Source organism: Triticum dicoccoides, chromosome 5B (assembly GCF_002162155.2).
Source record: "Triticum dicoccoides isolate Atlit2015 ecotype Zavitan chromosome 5B, WEW_v2.0, whole genome shotgun sequence".
Classification (NCBI taxonomy): domain Eukaryota; kingdom Viridiplantae; phylum Streptophyta; class Magnoliopsida; order Poales; family Poaceae; genus Triticum; species Triticum dicoccoides.
The window spans coordinates 206,002,423-206,022,774 of record NC_041389.1 but is presented as its reverse complement, the minus strand read 5'-3'; positions in this window follow the sequence as shown (position 1 = coordinate 206,022,774).

Sequence of the window (20,352 nt, the reverse complement as noted above, 5' to 3'; positions counted from 1 at the left end):
GGGGGGGGGGCGGCAAAATAAATTTCCCGCCAGGTGAAAACGGTCAATATGATCTACGCCACCCACATCCCCAAGCGGGAATGGAAGCGGGCACTACGGGACGTATATGCGATGGAGCCAGTCGCCCCCAAGTTTAGCCAATGGTCGGCTTGTCCGATCACCTTTGATCGTAGGGATCACCCTACCAGCATCCATCACGGCGGCTCAGCCGCATTGGTCTTAGACCCAATCACCAACGGATTCCACCTCACGCGTGTCCTTATGGACGACGGCAGCAGACTGAACCTGCTTTATTAGGACACAGTGCGCAAGATGGGCATTGACCCTTCAAGGATCAAGCCCACCAAAACCACCTTTAAAGGTGTTATTCCTGGAGTAGAGGCCCGCTGCACGGGTTCTATAAGATTGGAAGTGGTCTTCGGATCCCCAGACAACTTCAGGAGCGAAGAGATGATCTTCGACATCGTCCCTTTCCGCAGTGGCTACCACGCACTGCTCGGACGAACCGCATTCGCAAGATTCAATGCGGTGCCACACTATGCATATCTCAAGCTCAAGATGCCAGGACCGCGCGGGGTCATCACTATCAACGGAAATATGGACCGCTCCCTTCGAACAGAAGAGAATATGGCAGCCCTCGCGGCAGAAGTACAATGCGGCCTCCTGGGACACACCAATCCGGCGACAACTTTGAGCACTGTCAAACGGGTCCTGAGCACCCCGCAACAGGATCAACACGAATGTCAAGATCGTGATTAGTAGTCCGGCCTGCGCTCAAGCCCCTCCAAAGCAGCATTTGTGCCACACGTACACAATTACGCACTCAAGATACCTTGGGCATAGGCGGAGGCGCATCAACGACCTAGTCGATAATGCAGGTAACCGCTAAATACCTTCATACTCTTTCCCTTTTACCTTTCAGGACACCGTGTTAGTGCAGTATCCTCAGAAGAGCCGAATTGCCGGACTCATATGGAAGAGAAACCCAAGGAGGCAACAGACGTTGTGCGCAGAAGGAAATACCTAGGTGGAATCTATTTACGATCATTATACCTGCTTCATCTATCTGCACACGGCTTACCCCTGGATAGGACATGTCAAATAGTCCTATTTTTATCTCTGCCTAATGCATCCATTGTAAACATACGCTTAAACATATTTTTTGTCAAATGGAGATTATATATAGCGTCAGCTTATTATCCTTATTTGAGTATTTTTCTCTTACAGATGTTTATTTCGTATTGCATCCGTACACCTTGGTACGGCCAGTTTGCCAGGGGCTTCTTACGACGCCCCGTAATATGGCAACTGAAAGTCCGAACACTTTCAATAGTGCGGCACCCCGAACTTATAGCAGTATATGCATCAGCTCCGAATCATGTCTTGGGTCTACAGTTGGGATAGCCCGACTCCCTTGTTTTGGTGCCTTACGTTCCGTTATATCGGCTAAGGTAGCGCAGGGAGAACTACTGCGATTGTGTCCCGGTTCTTCCGGACGAGCACCTCAGTAGAGAAAGCCGAAAACTGACCGGCATGATGTGGCGAGAGCTGGTCGCTGTTCGAGAGGTACTAAAATCCTTAAAGATTTTCCGCTTTAGGCGATAAATCGGCTTTGTCCGATCAAGGCGTATATAGCGCCCCAATTCGGCCTTCTGGATTCTAGGGGCTTCGCTGAAATTTAAAATTGTAGACTTCTATGGCTAAGTGAAAGTTATAAAGCCACATAGTCCAATTGCCTCGTTCGCTGCGCTAGACACCTCCTTAAGGGATCAAACATTTGGATAAAGAGTGTCTGGGTTTTCCACGAACACCCCAGTGCTAGTCGCGTGGGGGCGGAAGCCGGCGACTGGCCTACTTTCAGGATTTTATAAACAGCCGCACAGAAGGTAATAATTTAAATAACAAAAGTGCTACATAGCGCAAGTAACTTCGTCCTTAAAATACAACCATGACAGAAGTGAATTCAATCAAAAATGGTGTCCTTGGTAAATTCTTCAGCCATGAGGCGAGCACCCTTCATAACGCCATCATAGTACAGCTCGGGATGGCGATGCGCCTTGCCCTTCGGCGGTTCGCCCTTGACCAGCTTCTCCGCATCCATCTTGCCCCAATGCACTTTGACGCGGGCAAGGGCCCGTCGGGCACCCTCAATGCACACGGATTGCTTGATCACCTCAAGCCGCGGGCAGGCATCCATCATCCGCTTGATCAGGCCGAAGTAGCTACTGGGCATGAGCTCACCAGGCCACATCCGGACTATGAACCCCTTCATAAGCAGTTCGCCCGCCCTGTGGAGTTCAACCAACTGCTTCAGTTGGTCACTCAGAGGCATCGGGTGTTCGGCCCCAGCATACTGGGACCAGAACAGCTTCTCCATTGAGTTCCCCTCCTTGGCACGGTAGAACTCCGCAGCGTCTGATACGCTGCGTGGCAGATCTGGAAATGCCCCTGGAGAGCTCCGAATTCGAGTAAGTAAAAGAAACGCCTCCTCCACATGTTTGCATAAAGAACTTCTTACCCGCTGCTATCTTCGTGGCCTCCTGGATCTCCTGCTGTGCTTTCTCGGCTTCGGCCTTGGAGTCTTTTAATCTCATAAGGGCCTTCGCAAGCTCGGCCTCTTTTGCCTTCAAATCATGCTCCACAGACTCGCATTTCTTGCCGAGGTCCTGGAGCTCCTGCTGTACCTCACCTACCCTATCACTTTGCTTTTCGCGCTCCTTATACTCCGAGGCCACCTTGTCTTCGGCCTCGAACATTGCCTTCTTCAGGGCCGCCACTTCGGCGGGGGCCCCTGTTACACGGTCATGAGACTTAGTTGTTAGACCCACCAATTCTTCCTATCCTTAAATACATAAGAACAGGAATTACTTACCCTTGTTCTCTCTGAGCTGCCTCTTCGTGATGTCTAGCTCTCCCTGCGCCTGCTCCAGGTCCCGCTTCAGATCGGCAACCTCAGCAGCACGGGCAACATCAACAAGCAGCACAACCTGCTTATTCCAAATAATACTTATAATTAGACTCCTGTGGATTTTTTGTTAATTGACCCTCTGCTCGGCTTTTCTTTCTGAACGCCAAACAGAGTATCAGGGGCTACTACCTATCGGGTGGTAATTTTGCACATATTTATTACTTACCTCGAAGCCTGTTAGGAGGCTGGTGCAAGCTTCGGTTAGTCCGCTCTTGGCGGATGAAACCTCCCGAATCACCGTACTCATAAGAGTATGGTGCCCTTCGTCCAGGGAAGCTCCACAAAGCGCTTCCAGCAGACCATCCGGCGCTTCATGCGCAACAGAAGTCCGCGACACAGACGGCTCGCCCTCCTTAGTGAGGGGTCGCCTGCCGGAGTCCGGAACCATCGAAGGTTCCAGAATTGTGTTCGGCTCAGAGCCCGGCTGGCCGTCGCTCTCGTCGACATGATCCGCGGGGATCTTGAACCCCGCGTGTCCGACCTCGCCTCGAGGCGTCTCTAGAGTCACCTCCCCCCGCTCCGGGAGCCTTTGGGACAACACGTGTGTGTCATCCGCGGGTTGAGGAGTAGTGGCCGTCGGAAGCGAATTCATCTCCGAATTGCTCAGGGACCCGGGGGAGGATACCTCGGGGTGATCCCTGGCCGGACTGCACATATGTTCGGCATTATAAATACAAAAACTGTAAGCGAAGTCATGATAGAATGCAAACACTTACGATCGCGCTAGGGGCTTCCCCCTAGGCAGCTACCCCTCCTCGCTGAGAGCGGCCGTGGCAGAGTAGTCCGGAAGTGGGCCCTTCCCCTTCTTGGACGCCCCAGCCTTCCCTCCTAGGGTGACTTTCCTCTTCTTCTCCCCCCGGTGGGGGAAGGAAGGATCTCTTCCTGATTCCCCCCGCCTCCACGGGAGGAACCTGAATCATCGTCATCGGACGATAGGGAATGACGGCCCGACGCCGAGGACCTTTTCTGGCCCCCGGGTCCGCCTCCCCGGACCCCTCATCCTTTCCGGATGGGGCGTCTTCTTCTTCTTCCTCCTCCCCTTCGTGGGAGGAGTCCGCCTCGTCATCTTCGGACGAGGCTTCCGGCACAACCTTCCGCTGGAGACCCATTCGGATCCCCGGGGCCTTCTTCTCCGGCACCTTGTATGGCGCCGGGACCAGCATCTCCGTGAGGAGAACATCTGCTGGGTCTTCTGGCAGCGGAGCCGGGCAGTAAACCCGCTCCGCTGTCTCCACGTAATCCTGAAATAAACATGCACAATTACTTCAGGCACTCCCGTGAATATATCGGGAAGAACTGGGTCCGGTGTCAGTCTAAGAACTCACTGGCCTAGGAGCCCGCGCGGCGTGAAGCCCGCGGTCTTCGGATGTCGGAGGAGGCACCTCGGAGGCCTTGAATAGCTCCTTCCATGCGCCTTTGTGCGTCATGCCATAGATCCTCTGGAGTGTCCGGTGCTCGGTGGGGATGAACTCCTACAGATTGACTGCCCGCCTCTAGCGGGGCAAGATTCGGCGAACGAGCATGACCTGGATCACATTGACAAGCTTGATGTTCTTGTCCTTCATGCTTTTGACACATGTTTGGAGTTCGGCCAGCTCCACGGAATCACCCTAGGACAGGCCCTTCCTCTCCCAGGAGGTAAGCCGCATGGGGGCTCCAGATCAAAACTCGGGGGCCGCCGCCCAGTTGGCGCCGCGCGGCTCGGTGATGTAGAACCACCCCGATTGCCATCCTTTTACGGTCTCTGCAAAGGAGCCATCGAGCCATGTGATGTTGGGCATTCTGCCCACCATGGGCCCTCCGCACTCCGCCTGTTGGCCTCTTACCACCTTCGGCTTCACGCAGAAAGTTTGCAGCCATAGGCCGAAGTGAGGCCGGATGCGGAGGAAAGCCTCGCACACGACGATGAACGCCGAGATGTTGAGGACGAAATTTGGGGCTAGATCGTGGAAATCTAGCCCGCAGTAGAACATAAGCCCACGGACAAAGGGATGGAGTGGAAATCCCAGTCCACGGACGAAGTGGGTGATACGTCTCCAACGTATCTATAATTATTGATTGCTCCATGCTACTTTATCTACTGTATTGGACTATATTGGGCTTTATTTTGCAATTTTATATTATTTTTGGGACTAACTTATTAACCGGAGGCCCAGCCAAGAATTGCTGTTTTTTTGCCTATTTTAGTGTTTCGAAGACACGGAATATCAAACGGAGTCCAAACGGAATGGAACCTTCGGGAACGTGATTTTCCAACCAAACGTGATCCAGGAGACTTGGACCCTACTCCAAGAAGTGCCAGAGGCGGTCACGAGGGTGGAGGGCGCCTCCCCTGGGCGTGCCGCTACCTCGTGGGCCCCCTGACGCTCCACCGACGTACTCCTTCCTCCTATATATATACCTACGTACGTATCCCCAAACGATCAGAATAGGAGCCAAAAACCAAATTCCACAGCCGCAACCTTCTGTATCCACGAGATCCCATCTTGGGGCCTGTTCCGGAGCTCCGCCGGAGGGGGCATCCACCATGGAGGGCTTCTACATCAACACCATAGCCCCTCGGATGAAGTGTGAGTAGTTTACTTCAGACCTTCGGGTCCATAGCTAGTAGCTAGATGGCTTCTTCTCTCTTTTTGGATCTCAATACAATGTTCTCCCCCTATCTTGTGGAGATCTATTCGATGTAATCTTCTTTTTGCGATGTGTTTGTTGAGACCGATGAATTGTGGGTTTATGATCCAGTATTATCTATGGAAAATATTTGATTCTTCTCTGAATTCTTTTATGTATGATTGATTTATCTTTGCAAGTCTCTTCGAATTATCCTTTTTGGTTTGGCCAACTAGATTGGTAGTTCTTGTAATGGAGAAGTGCTTAGCTTTGGGTTCAATCTTGCGGTGTCCTCACCTAGTGACCGAAAGGGTTGCAAGGCACGTATTGTATTGTTGCCATCGAGGATAACAAGATGGGTTTTTTATCATATTGCATGAATTTATCCCTCTACATCATGTCATCTTGCTTAAGGCGTTACTCTGTTTTTAACTTAATACTCTAGATGCATGCTGGATAGCGGTCGATGAGTGGAGTAATAGTAGTAGATGCAGAATCGTTTTGATCTACTTGTTTTGGACGTGATGCCTATATACATGATCATTGCCTAGATATACTCATAACTATGCTCAATTCTGTCAATTGCTCAACAGTAATTTGTTCACCCACCGTAGAATATCTATGCTCTTGAGAGAAGCCACTAGTGAAACCTATGGCCCCCGGGTCTATTCTCATCATATCAATCTCTATCACTTTATTTACTTGCTTTGTTTTACTTTGCCTTTTACTTTTTACTTTGCATCTATCTATCAAAAATACCAAAAATATTATTTATCATCTCTATGAGATCTCACTATCGCAAGTGACCGCGAAGGGATTGACAACCCCTAATCGCGTTGGTTGCGAGTAGCTATTGTTTTGTGTAGGTACGAGGGACTTGTGCGTGGTCTCCTACTGGATTGATACCTTAGTTCTCAAAAACTGAGGGAAATACTTACGCTACTTTGCTGCATCATCCTCTCCTCTTCGGGGAAATCCAACGCAGTGCTCAAGAGGTAGCAAGAAGAATTTCTGGCGCCGTTGCCGGGGAGGCTCACGCAAGCAAGTCAACCATACCAAGTACCCATCGCAATCCCTATCTCTCGCATTCCATTATTTGCCATTTGCCTCTCATTTTCCTCTCCCCCACTTCACCCTTGCCGTTTTAATTCCCCTCTCTTTCCCAATCTCCTCCTCTCTTTCCGTTTGCCTTTTCTCGTTGCCTTTCTGTTTGCTTGTGTGTTGGATTACTTGTTGCCATGGCGCAAGATAATACCAAATTGTGTGATTTCTCGAATACCAATAATAATGACTTCCTTAGTACTCCGATTGCTCCTCTTAATAATGATGAGTCTTGTGAAATCAATACCGCTTTGCTGAATCTTGTTATGATAGACCAATTCGCTGGCCTTCCTAGTGAAGATGCCGCTACTCATCTAAACAATTTTGTTGATTTGTGTGATATGCAAAAGAAGAAAGATACGGATAACAATATTGTCAAATTGAAGTTATTTCCGTTTTCACTTAGAGATCGTGCTAAAGTTTGGTTTTCATCTTTGCCTAAAAATAGTATTAATTCTTGGAACAAGTGCAAAGATGCTTTTATCTCTAAGTATTTTCCTCCCGCTAAGATCATCACTCTTAGAAACGATATCATGAATTTTAAACAACTTGATCATGAGAATGTTGCCCAATCTTGGGATAGAATGAAATTAATGCTTCGCAATTGCCCTACTCATGGTTTGAATTTATGGATGATCATACACAAATTTTATGCCGGATTGAATTTTGCTTCTAGAAATCTTTTAGATTCGGCCGTGGGAGGCACTTTTATGGAAATTATGTTAGGAGATGCTACAAAATTGCTTGATAATATTACGGATAATTATTCTCAATGGCACACCGAAAGATCTTCTAGTAAAAAAGTGCATGCTATAGAAGAAATTAATGTTTTGAGTGAAAAGATGGATGAACTTATGAAGATGCTTGCTCCTAAAAATACTTCTCTTGATCCCAATGATATGCCTTTATCTACTTTGCTTGAGAATAATAATGAATCTATGGATGTGAATTTTGTTGGTAGGAATAGTTTTGGCAACAACGCTTATAGAGGGAATTTTAATCCTAGGCCTTATCCTAGTAATCCTTCTAATATTTATGGAAATTCCTACAATAACTCTTATGGAAATTTTAATAAGATGCCCTCTGAATTTGAGAGTAGTGTTAAAGAGTTTATGAATTCACAAAAGAACTTGAATGCTTTGCTTGAAGAGAAATTTCTTAAACTTGATGATTTGGCTAGGAACGTTGATAGAATTTCTCTTGAAATTGATTCTTTAAAGCTTAGATCTATTCCTCCTAAGCATGATATCAATGAGTCTCTCAAAGCCATGAGAATTTCCATTGATGAGTGCAAGGAAAGAACCGCTAGGATGCGTGCTTCCAAAGATGCCTTTATTAAAGCATGTTTTTCCGATTCCTATGAAAATCAAGATGAAGATCTAAAAGTTATTGATGTGTCCCCTATCAAATCTTTGTTTTGCAATATGAATCTTGATGAAATTGAATATGATCTTCCTTTACCTAGAAGGCGTTTTAAGAATTCGGAGTTTCTAGATCTTGATGATGAAATTGATGAAAGTGGGATTGAAATAAATAAAAACCGAGATGTTGCTAAACCCACTATTTTGGATCTCAAGGAATTTAATTATGACAATTGCTCTTTGATTGGTTTTATTTCTTTGTTGCAATCCGTGCTAGATTCTCCTCATGCTTATAGTCAATATAAAGCCTTTACCGAACACATTGTTGATGCTTTGATGCAATCTTATGAAGAAAAACTTGAGTTGAAAGTTTCTATCCCTAGAAAACTCTATGATGAGTGGGAACCTACTATTAAAATTAAAATTAAAGATTTTGAGTTTCATGCTTTGTGCGATTTGGGTGCTAGTGTCTCCACTATTCCCAAAACTTTATGTGATTTGCTAGATTTCCATGATTTTGATGATTGCTCTCTAAACTTGCATCTTGCGGATTCCACTATTAAAAAACCTATGGGAAGAATTAATGATGTTCTTATTGTTGCAAATAGGAATTATGTGCCTGTAGATTTTATCGTTCTTGATATAGATTGCAATCCTTCATGTCCTATTATTCTTGGTAGACCTTTCGTTAGAACGATTGGTGCAATTATTGATATGAAGGAACGGAATATTAGATTCCAATTTCCCTTAAAGAAGGGTATGGAACACTTCCCTAGAAAGAAAATAAAATTACCATATGAATCTATCATGAGAGCCACTTATGTATTGCCTACCAAAGATGGCAATACCTAGATCTATCCTTGCTTTTATGCCTAGCTAGGGGCGTTAAACGATAGCGCTTGTTGGGAGGCAACCCAATTTTATTTTGTGTTCTTTGTTTTTGCTTCCGTTTAGGAATAAATAATCCATCTACCTTCTGTTTGGATGTGGTTTTATGTTTTAATTAGTGTTTGTGCCAAGTAGAACCTATAGGATAACCTACGATGATAGTTGATTTGATTCTGCTGAAAAACAGAAACTTTGCGCGCACGAATATAATTTTGTTAAATCACAGGAACGTGATTTTGTGTTGATTCTTTTTTCTGTTGTTCAATAAACAAATTTTCCAGGACTTCCTATTTTGGTAGAATTTTTAGAGTTCCACAAGTTTGCGTTAGTTACAGATTGCTACAGACTGTTCTGTTTATGACAGATTCTGTTTTACGTGTGTTGTTTGCTTATTTTGATGAATCTATGGCTAGTAAAATAGTTTATAAACCATAGAGAAGTTGGAATACAGTAGGTTTAACACCAATATAAATAAAGAATGAGTTCATTACAGTACCTTGAAGTAGTCTTTTGTTTTCTTTCTCTAACGGAGCTCACGAGATTTCTGTTGAGTTTTGTGTTGTGAAGTTTTCAAGTTTTGGGTGAATTCTTTTATTGGATTATGGAACAAGGAGTGGAAAGAACCTAAGCTTGGGGAGGCCCATGGCACCCCCAAGATAATCCAAGGACACCAAAAAGTCAAAGCTTGGGGATGCCCCGGAAGGCATCCCCTCTTTCGTCCACTTCCATCGGTAATTTACTTGGAGCTATATTTTTATTCACCACATGATATGTGTTTTGCTTGGAGCATCTTGTATTATTTGTGTCTTTGCTTGTTAGTTTACCACAATCATCCTTGCTGTACACACCTTTTGAGAGAGCCATATATGAATTGGATTTTGTTAAGAATACTGTATGTGCTTCACTTATATCTTTTGAGGTTGATAGTTTTGCTCATAGTGCTTCACTTATATCTTTTGAGCGTGATAATTTTTGCTCTAGTGCTTCACTTATATCTTTTAGAGCACAGTGGTGGATTTGTTTTAAAGAAACTATTGATCTCTCATGCTTCACTTAGATTATTTTGAGAGTCGTTAATAGCATGGTAATTTGCTTAATGTTAATATACTTAGTGTTCAAGATATGTGAAACTTTCTTTTGAGTGCGTTGAATACTAAGATAAGTTTGATGCTTGATAATTGTTTTGAGATATGGAGGTGATAATATCAAAGTCGTTCTAGTTGGGTGATTATGAATTTTAGAAATACTTGTGTTGAAGTTTGCAAGTCCCGTAGCATGCACATATGGTTAAAGTTGTGTAACAAATTTGAAACATGAAGTGTACCTGGCTTTTGCATCCTTATGAGTGGCGGTCGGGGACGAGCGATGGTCTTTTCCTACCAATCTATCCCCCTAGGAGCATGCGCGTAGTACTTGATTTTTGAAGACTTCTAAATGTTTGCAATAAGTATATGAGTTCTTTTGACTAATGTTGAGTCCATGGATTATACGCACTCTCACCTTTCCACCTTTGCTGGCCTCTTCGGTACCGTGCATTGCCCTTTCTCACCTTGAGAGTTGGTGCAAACTTCGCCGGTGCATCCAAACCCCGTGATACGATACGCTCTATCACACATAAACCTCCTTATATCTTCCTCAAAACAGCCACCATACCTACCTATCATGGCATTTCCATAGCCATTCCGAGATATATTGCCATGCAACTTCCACCATCATCATCATGACATACATTACTTTTGTCATATTGCCATTGCATGATCATGTAGTTGACATCGTATTTGTGGCAAAGCCACCATGAATTATTTTCCATACATGTCACTCTTGATTCATTGCACCATCCCAGTACACCATCGGAGGCATTCATATAGAGTCATATCTTGTTCTAAGTTTCGAGATGTAATCCTTATGTTGTAATCAATGGAAGTGTGATGATCATCATTATTAGAGCATTGCCCAAATAAAAAAAGAGAAAGGCCAAAAGAAAAAAAGAAAGGCCCAAAAAAATAAAAAATATATTAAAAAGGGCAATGCTACTATCTCTTTTTCCAAACTTGTGCTTCAAAGTAGCACCTTGTTCTTCATGTAGTGAGTCTCATAGATTGTGCTTCAAAGTAGCACCTCGTTTCTCATGTAGTGAGTCTCATAAAGTTGTCCTTTTCATACTAGTGGGAATTTTTCATTATAGAACTTGGCTTGTATATTCCTACGATGGGCTTCCTCAAATGCCCTAGGTCTTCATGAGCAAGCGAGTTGGATGCACACCCACTAGTTATCTTTTATTGAGCATTCATAGCTCTAGTGCATTCATTGCATGGCAATCCCTACTCCTCATGTTGACATCAATTGATGGGCATCTCCATAGCCTGTTAATTAGCCTCATCAATGTGAGACTTTCTCCTTTTTTGTCTTCTCCACACAATCCCCATCATCATATTCTATTCCACCCATAGTGCTATATCCATGGCTCACGCTCATGTATTGCGTGAAGGTTGAAAAAGTTTGAGATTATTTAAGTATGAAACAATTGCTTGGCTTGTCATCGGGGGTATAGAAGTTGGGAACATCTTTGTGTGACGAAAATGAAGCATAGCCTAACTATATGATTTTGTAGGGATGAACTTTCTTTTGCCATGTTATTTTGAGAAGACATGATTGCTTTGATTAGTATGCTTGAAGTATTATTATTTTTGTATCAATATGAACTTTTGTCTTGAATCTTTCGGATCTGAATATTCATATCACAATTAAGAAGTTTTACATTGAAATTATGCCAAAGTAACACTCCGCATCAAAAATTCTTTTTTATCATTTACCAACTCGAGGACGAGCAGGAATTAAGCTTGGGGATGCTTGATACGTCTCCAACGTATCTATGATTTTTTAATTGCTCCATGCTACTTTATCTACTGTTTTGGACTATATTGGGCTTTCTTTTCCACTTTTATATAACATTTGGGACTAACCTATTAACCGGAGGCCCAGCTCAAAATTGCTATTTTTTGCCTATTTCAGTGTTTCGAAGAAACGGAATATCAAACGGAGTCCAAACGGAATGAAACCTTCGGGAACGTGATTTTCCAACCGAACGTGATCCAGGAGACTTGGACCCTACTCCAAGAAGTGCTAGAGGCGGTCACGAGGGTGGAGGGCGCGCCCCCTGGGCGCGCCCCCTACCTCGTGGGCCCCCTGACGCTCCACCGACGTACTCCTTCCTCCTATATATACATACGTATCCCCAAACGATCAGAACAGGAGCCAAAAACCTAATTTCACCGCCGCAACCTTCTGTATCCATGAGATCCCATCTTGGGGCCTGTTGCAGAGCTCCGCCGGAGGGGGCATCCACCACTGAGGGCTTCTACATCAACACCATAGCCCCTCCGATGAAGTGTGAGTAGTTTACTTCAGACCTTCGTGTCCATAGCTAGTAGCTAGATGGCTTCTTCTCTCTTTTTGGATCTCAATACAATGTTCTCCCCCTCTCTTGTGGAGATCTATTCGATGTAATCTTCTTTTTGCAGTGTGTTTGTTGAGACCGATGTAATCTTCTTCTCTCTTTTACTCTATGTGCTTCACTTATATCTTTTGAGCTTGATAGTTTTGCTCATAGTGCTTCACTTATATCTTTTGAGCGTGATAATTTTTGCTCTAGTGCTTCACTTATATCTTTTAAAGCACAGTGGTGGATTTGTTTTAAAGACACTATTGATCTCTCATGCTTCACTTAGATTATTTTGAGAGTCGTTAATAGCATGGTAATTTGCTTAATGTTAATATACTTGGTGTTCAAGATATGTGAAACTTTCTTTTGAGTGCGTTGAATACTAAGATAAGTTTGATGCTTGATAATTGTTTTGAGATATGGAGGTGATAATATCAAAGTCGTTCTAGTTGGGTGGTTATGAATTTGAGAAATACTTGTGTTGAAGTTTGCAAGTCCCGTAGCATGCACGTATGGTTAAAGTTGTGTAACAAATTTGAAACAAGAAGTGTACCTGGCTTGTGCATCCTTATGAGTGGCGGTCGGGGACGAGCGATGGTCTTTTCCTACCAATCTATCCCCCTAGGAGCATGCGCGTAGTACGTGATTTTTGAAGACTTCTAAATTTTTGCAATAAGTATATGAGTTCTTTTGACTAATGTTGAGTCCATGGATTATACGCACTCTCACCTTTCCACCTTTGCTGGCCTCTTCGGTACCGTGCATTGCCCTTTCTCACCTTGAGAGTTGGTGCAAACTTCGCCGGTGCATCCAAACCCCGTGATACGATACGCTCTATCACACATAAACCTCCTTATATCTTCCTCAAAACAGCCACCATACCTACCTATCATGGCATTTCCATAGCCATTCCGAGATATATTGCCATGCAACTTCCACCATCATCATCATGACATACATTACTTTTGTCATATTGCCATTGCATGATCATGTAGTTGACATTGTATTTGTGGAAAAGCCACCATGAATTATTTTCCATACATGTCACTCTTGATTCATTGCACCATCCCAGTACACCGTCGAAGGCATTCATATAGAGTCATATCTTGTTCTAAGTTTCGAGATGTAATCCTTATGTTGTAATCAATGGAAGTGTGATGATCATCATTATTAGAGCATTGCCCAAATAAAAAAAAGAGAAAGGCCAAAAGAAAAAAAGAAAGGCCCAAAAAAATAAAAAATATATTAAAAAGGGCAATGCTACTATCTCTTTTTCCAAACTTGTGCTTCAAAGTAGCACCTTGTTCTTCATGTAGTGAGTCTCATAGATTGTGCTTCAAAGTAGCACCTCGTTTCTCATGTAGTGAGTCTCATAAAGTTGTCCTTTTCATACTAGTGGGAATTTTTCATTATAGAACTTGGCTTGTATATTCCTACGATGGGCTTCCTCAAATGCCCTAGGTCTTCATGAGCAAGCGAGTTGTATGCACACCCACTAGTTTTCTTTTGTTGAGCATTCATAGCTCTAGTGCATTCGTTGCATGGCAATCCCTACTCCTCATGTTGACATCAATTGATGGGCATCTCCATAGCCCGTTAATTAGCCTCGTCAATGTGAGACTTTCTCCTTTTTTGTCTTCTCCACACAATCCCCATCATCATATTCTATTCCACCCATAGTGCTATATCCATGGCTCACGCTCATGTATTGCGTGAAGGTTGAAAAAGTTTGAGATTATTTAAGTATGAAACAATTGCTTGGCTTGTCATCGGGGGTATAGAAGTTGGGAACATCTTTGTGTGACGAAAATGAAGCATAGCCTAACTATATGATTTTGTAGGGATGAACTTTCTTTTGCCATGTTATTTTGAGAAGACATGATTGCTTTGATTAGTATGCTTGAAGTATTATTATTTTTGTATCAATATGAACTTTTGTCTTGAATCTTTCGGATCTGAATATTCATATCACAATTAAGAAGTTTTACATTGAAATTATGCCAAAGTATCACTCCACATCAAAAATTCTTTTTTATCATTTACCAACTCGAGGACGAGCAGGAATTAAGCTTGGGGATGCTTGATACGTGTCCAACGTATCTATGATTTTTTAATTGCTCCATGCTACTTTATCTACTGTTTTGGATTATATTGGGTTTTCTTTTCCACTTTTATGTAATTTTTGGAACTAACCTATTAACCGGAGGCCCAACCCAGAATTGCTGTTTTTTGCCTATTTCAGTGTTTCGAAGAAACGGAATATCAAATGGAGTCCAAACGGAATGAAACCTTCGGGAACATGATTTTCCAACCGAACGTGATCCAGGAGACTTGGACCCTACTCCAAGAAGTGCTAGAGGCGGTCACGAGGGTGGAGGGCGCGCCCTCCCTAGGCGCGCCCCCTACCTCGTGGGCCCCCTGACGCTCCACCGACGTACTCCTTCCTCCTATATATACCTACGTATCCCCAAATGATCAGAACAGGAGCCAAAAACCTAATTCCGCCGCCGCAACCTTCTGTATCCATGAGATCCCTTCTTGGGGCCTGTTCCAGAGCTCCACCGGAGGGGGCATCCACCATGGAGGGCTTCTACATCAACACCATAGCCCCTCCGATGAAGTGTGAGTAGTTTACTTCAGACCTTCGGGTCCATAGCTAGTAGCTAGATGGCTTCTTCTCTCTTTTTGGATCTCAATACAATGTTCTCCCCCTCTCTTGTGGAGATCTATTTGATGTAATCTTCTTTTTGCGGTGTGTTTGTTGAGACCGATGAATTGTGGGTTTATGATCCAGTATTATCTATGGAAAATATTTGATTCTTCTCTGAATTCTTTTATGTATGATTGAGTTATCTTTGCAAGTCTCTTCGAATTATCCTTTTTGGTTTGGCCAACTAGATTGGTAGTTCTTGCAATGGGAGAAGTGCTTAGCTTTGGGTTCAATCTTGCAGTGCCCTTACCCAGTGACAGAAAGGGTTGCAAGGCACGTATTGTATTGTTGCCATCGAGGATAACAAGATGTTTTTTTATCATATTGCATGAATTTATCCCTCTACATCATGTCATCTTGCTTAAGGCGTTACTCTGTTTTTAACTTAATACTCAAGATGCATGCTGGATATCGGTCGATGAGTGGAGTAATAGTAGTAGATGCAGAATCGTTTCGATCTACTTGTTTTGGACGTGATGCCTATATACATGATCATTGCCTAGATATACCCATAACTATGCTCAATTCTGTCAATTTCTCAACAGTAATTTGTTCACCCACCGTAGAATATCTATGCTCTTGAGAGAAGCCACTAGTGAAACCTATGGCCCCTGGGTCTATTCTCATCATATCAATCTCTTTCACTTTATTTACTTGCTTTGTTTTACTTTGCGTTTTACTTTTTACTTTGCATCTATCTATCGAAAATACCAAAAATATTATTTATCATCTCTATCAGATCTCACTATCGTAAGTGGCCGTTGAGGGATTGACAACCCCTAATCACGTTGGTTGCAAGTAGCTATCATTTTGTGTAGGTACGAGGGACTTGTGCGTGGTCTCCTACTCGATTGATACCTTGGTTCTCAAAAACTGAGGGAAATACTTACGCTACTTTGCTGCATCATCCTCTCCTCTTCAGGGAAATCCAACGCAGTGCTCAAGAGGTAGCAGTGGGCGACGAATACGACCCTCTCGTGGGGTCCTGGGGTCGGAATGACCTGCCCGGCGTCTGGTAGACGGTGCGCTATGTCCGCGGCCAAGTATCGGGCTGCCCGAAGATTGGTGATGTGCTTCTCCTTGACGGTGGAAGCCACCCACTTGCCTCCAGCTCTGGACATGTTTAGCTGTGCGGGGAAGACTAGGGCTTGGGCACTTGAGCTCGAGGGGGCAAGAGTGGGCAAAGGAGGAAGAAGGCGTGGGTGAAAATGGGAGAATATTATCCCTTTATAGAGGCGCCAGAAGTGGTGCACCTCCCCACTTGCCCGTTGGGAATCGCTTGTTTCCCAAGCGCCATGGTTAATGGCGTGGTGAGATTACCCAAGCCCGTATTGATGAGAATCCCGTAATAAGGGGACACGTGTCACAGAAACCGCCTCGTGATATGTGTTGTAGCTGGTTGTGTGGAAACGGTTCGAATAATGGATCCGATCATAATAACGTGTCACGTCATCAGGAAAAGTTGTTAGCAGATTGCATGTGTGAAATATCATTCTCTCTACGGTGGTATGCAAAGATCATTTTTCAGATCCGGACACGATTTGAGTGTTCGATAATTACTTTGGAGTATTCGGAGGAGGAACCCGCCTTGCAATGCCGAAGACAGTACTACGCGCCGGACTCATCGTCATTGAAGCCTGGTTCAGGGGCTACTGAGGGAGTCCTGGATAAGGGGGTATCCGGAGAGCCGGACTGTGTACAACGTGCGGACTATTGAAGCGTGAAGATGCAAGACTCAAGACTTTGGCCCGTGTCCGGATGGGACTTTCCTTGGCATGGAAGGCAAGCTTGGCGATCTGGATATTATATTTCCTTCCTTGTAACCGACTCCATGTAAACCCTAGCCCTCTCCGGTGTCTATATAAACTGGAGAGGTTGGTCCTTAGAAGGCCGATCACAATTACATTCATACCACCATAGGCTAGCTCCTAGGGTTTAGCCTCTACCATCTCGTGGTAGATCTACTCTTGTACTACCCATATCATCAATATTAATCAGGCAGGAAGTAGGGTTTTACCTCCATCGAGAGGGCCCGAATGTCAGTACCGGATTTCGGGATATTAATTTCCCAGAAAATGGCCCTTGTGCTCACCAGCCCCAGGATTACTGTTAGCTGGCGAGACACAAACTTGATACAATAACTCCAAGCAAAATACATAATATGTAGTACAAGACCATTCTGGCCTATGAGTACAACACAAGGTTTCTAGTGGTTGATGGCGGAAGCGGTTGATGGTCATCGGCGTCTGTGGAACTCCATTTCCCACAGGAACAGCTGACCTGGATAACTCCTATCTTCGCGAGGCTGCTATCACCAGCGCATGGGTTCCGGGGCTGTCAGCGCAACGCTCCTTTCCATGCAAGAAATCTGGGCAAGACAATAGCCAGGGACAAGCTAGTGAGTACTTTTGAATGTACTTGCAAACATTATGAGCTTTGGTATAATTATTCAAATTGATGAGGACATGACTACCTTGGATATGACCAAAAATATTGCATATATGCATATTTGTCAGGTGATTTCTAGTGCAAACTATTCAATAATCTATTTATGTTATCCAGAACAAAAATACTTCACACACTTTTGTGTTTTGTCTAATTGCAGGTGTATGGGACATTTGTACAATCCACATATGAAGATAAGGAAGAAAGAGATGTTTATTTGCTGTCCAAAAAGTTCTCTCACGTCACTTTTGGCCCAAGAGAAGATAGAGTCCAAGTCTCTCACGTTCTGGATTCAGATTCGGACTGCACAGACATACCTGACTCAAAACGCACACAAGTTTTTCATACGGACTCCGAATTGGGTGATTCTTTTTGCATTGGAAACTAGATTTCGTGCACTTTCCAACCCAATTGGAATCACATTCAAATTCGTCCGGAGCGTTGAGTTGTGGACGAAACAATCTGATGCTGCAGCAGAATCCGAGTCAAACTACAAGTCCAAAGGTGTTACATCACCTCCACTTGGGCCCATTGGCCTTGTACGACCTAGATTTAGTTTTAGGCTGCCTTGGGACGTCCTACCACCTCCTTGGCCGCCACCCCTTGCTCCTATATAAGTAGATCCATCTAGTAGCTTTTCCTTGGGATTTGTTTAGTTAAAAGTTAGCCATTGCAACTTCGTGTACTTCGTTTGTGTCCAACGACCAGACCAAGACCGCTTCCGGATCCCCACCATTATCAATACTTCATATATATTTGCAATATTCAGATTGCTTTATCATATTCTTGCTCGTTCTTCGATTGCTTGCAGGAATAGACCTTCGTGGTCAGGCTGACCGTGCTTCCAGCATCGTCAGTAACCTCAGGAGATTGGTTTAGCGATTGCTAAGGCGCAACGTCGTGCATGTTTGTAGTCGGATTGTCAAAGTCGTCTCCACCAAATCGATAGTTATCATCTCATCGAAAGATCGGGACCCTCGCCTCTATCACAAATGATAATCATGCTCTAAAATATTCTATGATCACAACATCAGTCACAGAAATAAAATCCATGATGCACGCAAAAAAGTTATTCGCATAACACATGAATAATGCAATTAGGGAGTAGAAATAGAATGCCTTAGTCGGGCTTCTGAGCGACACCACAGAAAGGGCTCATAAGTGAAATAAGTAACAAACATGTCGCAGTCGGGCGTCTGTGCGACGCCACATAAAGGTCTTATAAAGTAAATACATAACAAGCATGCCACAGTCGGGCGTCTCAGCTACACCAGATAAAGGGCTTATATGGTAAATAAATAACAAACATGCCACAGTCGGGCGTCTGTGCGACACCACATAAAGGGCTTATAAAGTAAATCAATAATAAACATGCCACAGTCAGGCGTCTGTGCGACACCACATAATGGGCTTATAACAGAATAATCACAATGAATATCCAGGAGGTAGGACCGTCCCAAGGATACTCAAATAATGAAGATAGTTAGTCCACAATAATAATAATCATAATCATTATATGTCACCGGTCATAATCAATGTTCTGACTTAGTAGTTTTTCCTCCGAAGACCGACACTAAGACCGACACTTGACCCAACCCAGACTGTAGTCCTTAACCATGGACACGGCTATTTGAATAGATATAATCTCTACAGAGGGTGTACTCTTTACCCACGAGTAACGGATTCCGTTAGTCCATCCGGACTAATTCCGCCTACGGTCTTTTAATTGAAAACACACCTAACCGCACACACCAGCCTGACTTATCGGTGTCTGGAATCACCCATGACACCTGTTTAAGCAAAACTCTAAGTGGGGAGGCTACAACCTCGATTAGCATGGGATCACAAAATTTATACCGCGCGCAAACTAGGGGAGCTACCCCCCGGACTAGGTGGCCTGCCTACCGGATGCCTTCGGTATCTTCCACCATTGCCTCTCTATACGGTGTGTGCTATAAAGGGGTTGACAACTTACTGAACCGTACCCTACCTACGGCAGGGACAAGTGGTAGTACGAAACAAGTATGTGGGTTACTGGAACAAGAGTCGATCTACGGTCGACTCAGGAGGTTTAAGTATTCCCTGCATGATTAGCATAACCAATATATTTCAACCAACAGACAGAATCACCACTCGACATACCTCATCATGCTGTACCAGACACAACCATCTCGACGGAGGACTAGAGACAAGCCCATGTCTACCCAAGACAGAGGCTTTCCCGGGTCCCTTCTGGCATGCATGAAAGGTATATGCTGGTGACTACTATCCCAAACATATCAAACTCCAATAGCATGAAATCATCAATATGCACTCATGAGTTTGAACATATCACCACATAAAATAACGGATACTCCGTGTCGAGGTGGTATTGTAACCGTGTCAGATAACACACATAATATTATGCCAGGGTTCAGAATGGTTGCCTTCAAGTTGTGGGGAGGCAGGGTGCATTCCAAAACTTGTGAAAGTTTTCTCCTCTCTCCAAAAATCCTATTTAAAAATTTGAATTAATACATAGTTTTAAAAACAGTACAAAAAAGTTGTCTGAAATTTTTTCAAATAAATCTGAAAATCAACTAGACAATATTTGAGAGAGGTAGGAAAAAGAATCAATTCATTTGGACTTATATTTAAAAAGTTATAGCTAGTCAAAGTTTAGTCAACTTTCTGTTTTTAAAATAAAACAAAAAAAAGAAAAACGTTTCGAATTAAAACACGTCGAAGGCGTACTCGGGTGTTTACGTCTCCACTTATCCAGCATGGACTGGCGCGTGGTCGCTGACAGTGGGTCCAGGGGGCCCACCGGTCAGGTTTGACCGGTCGT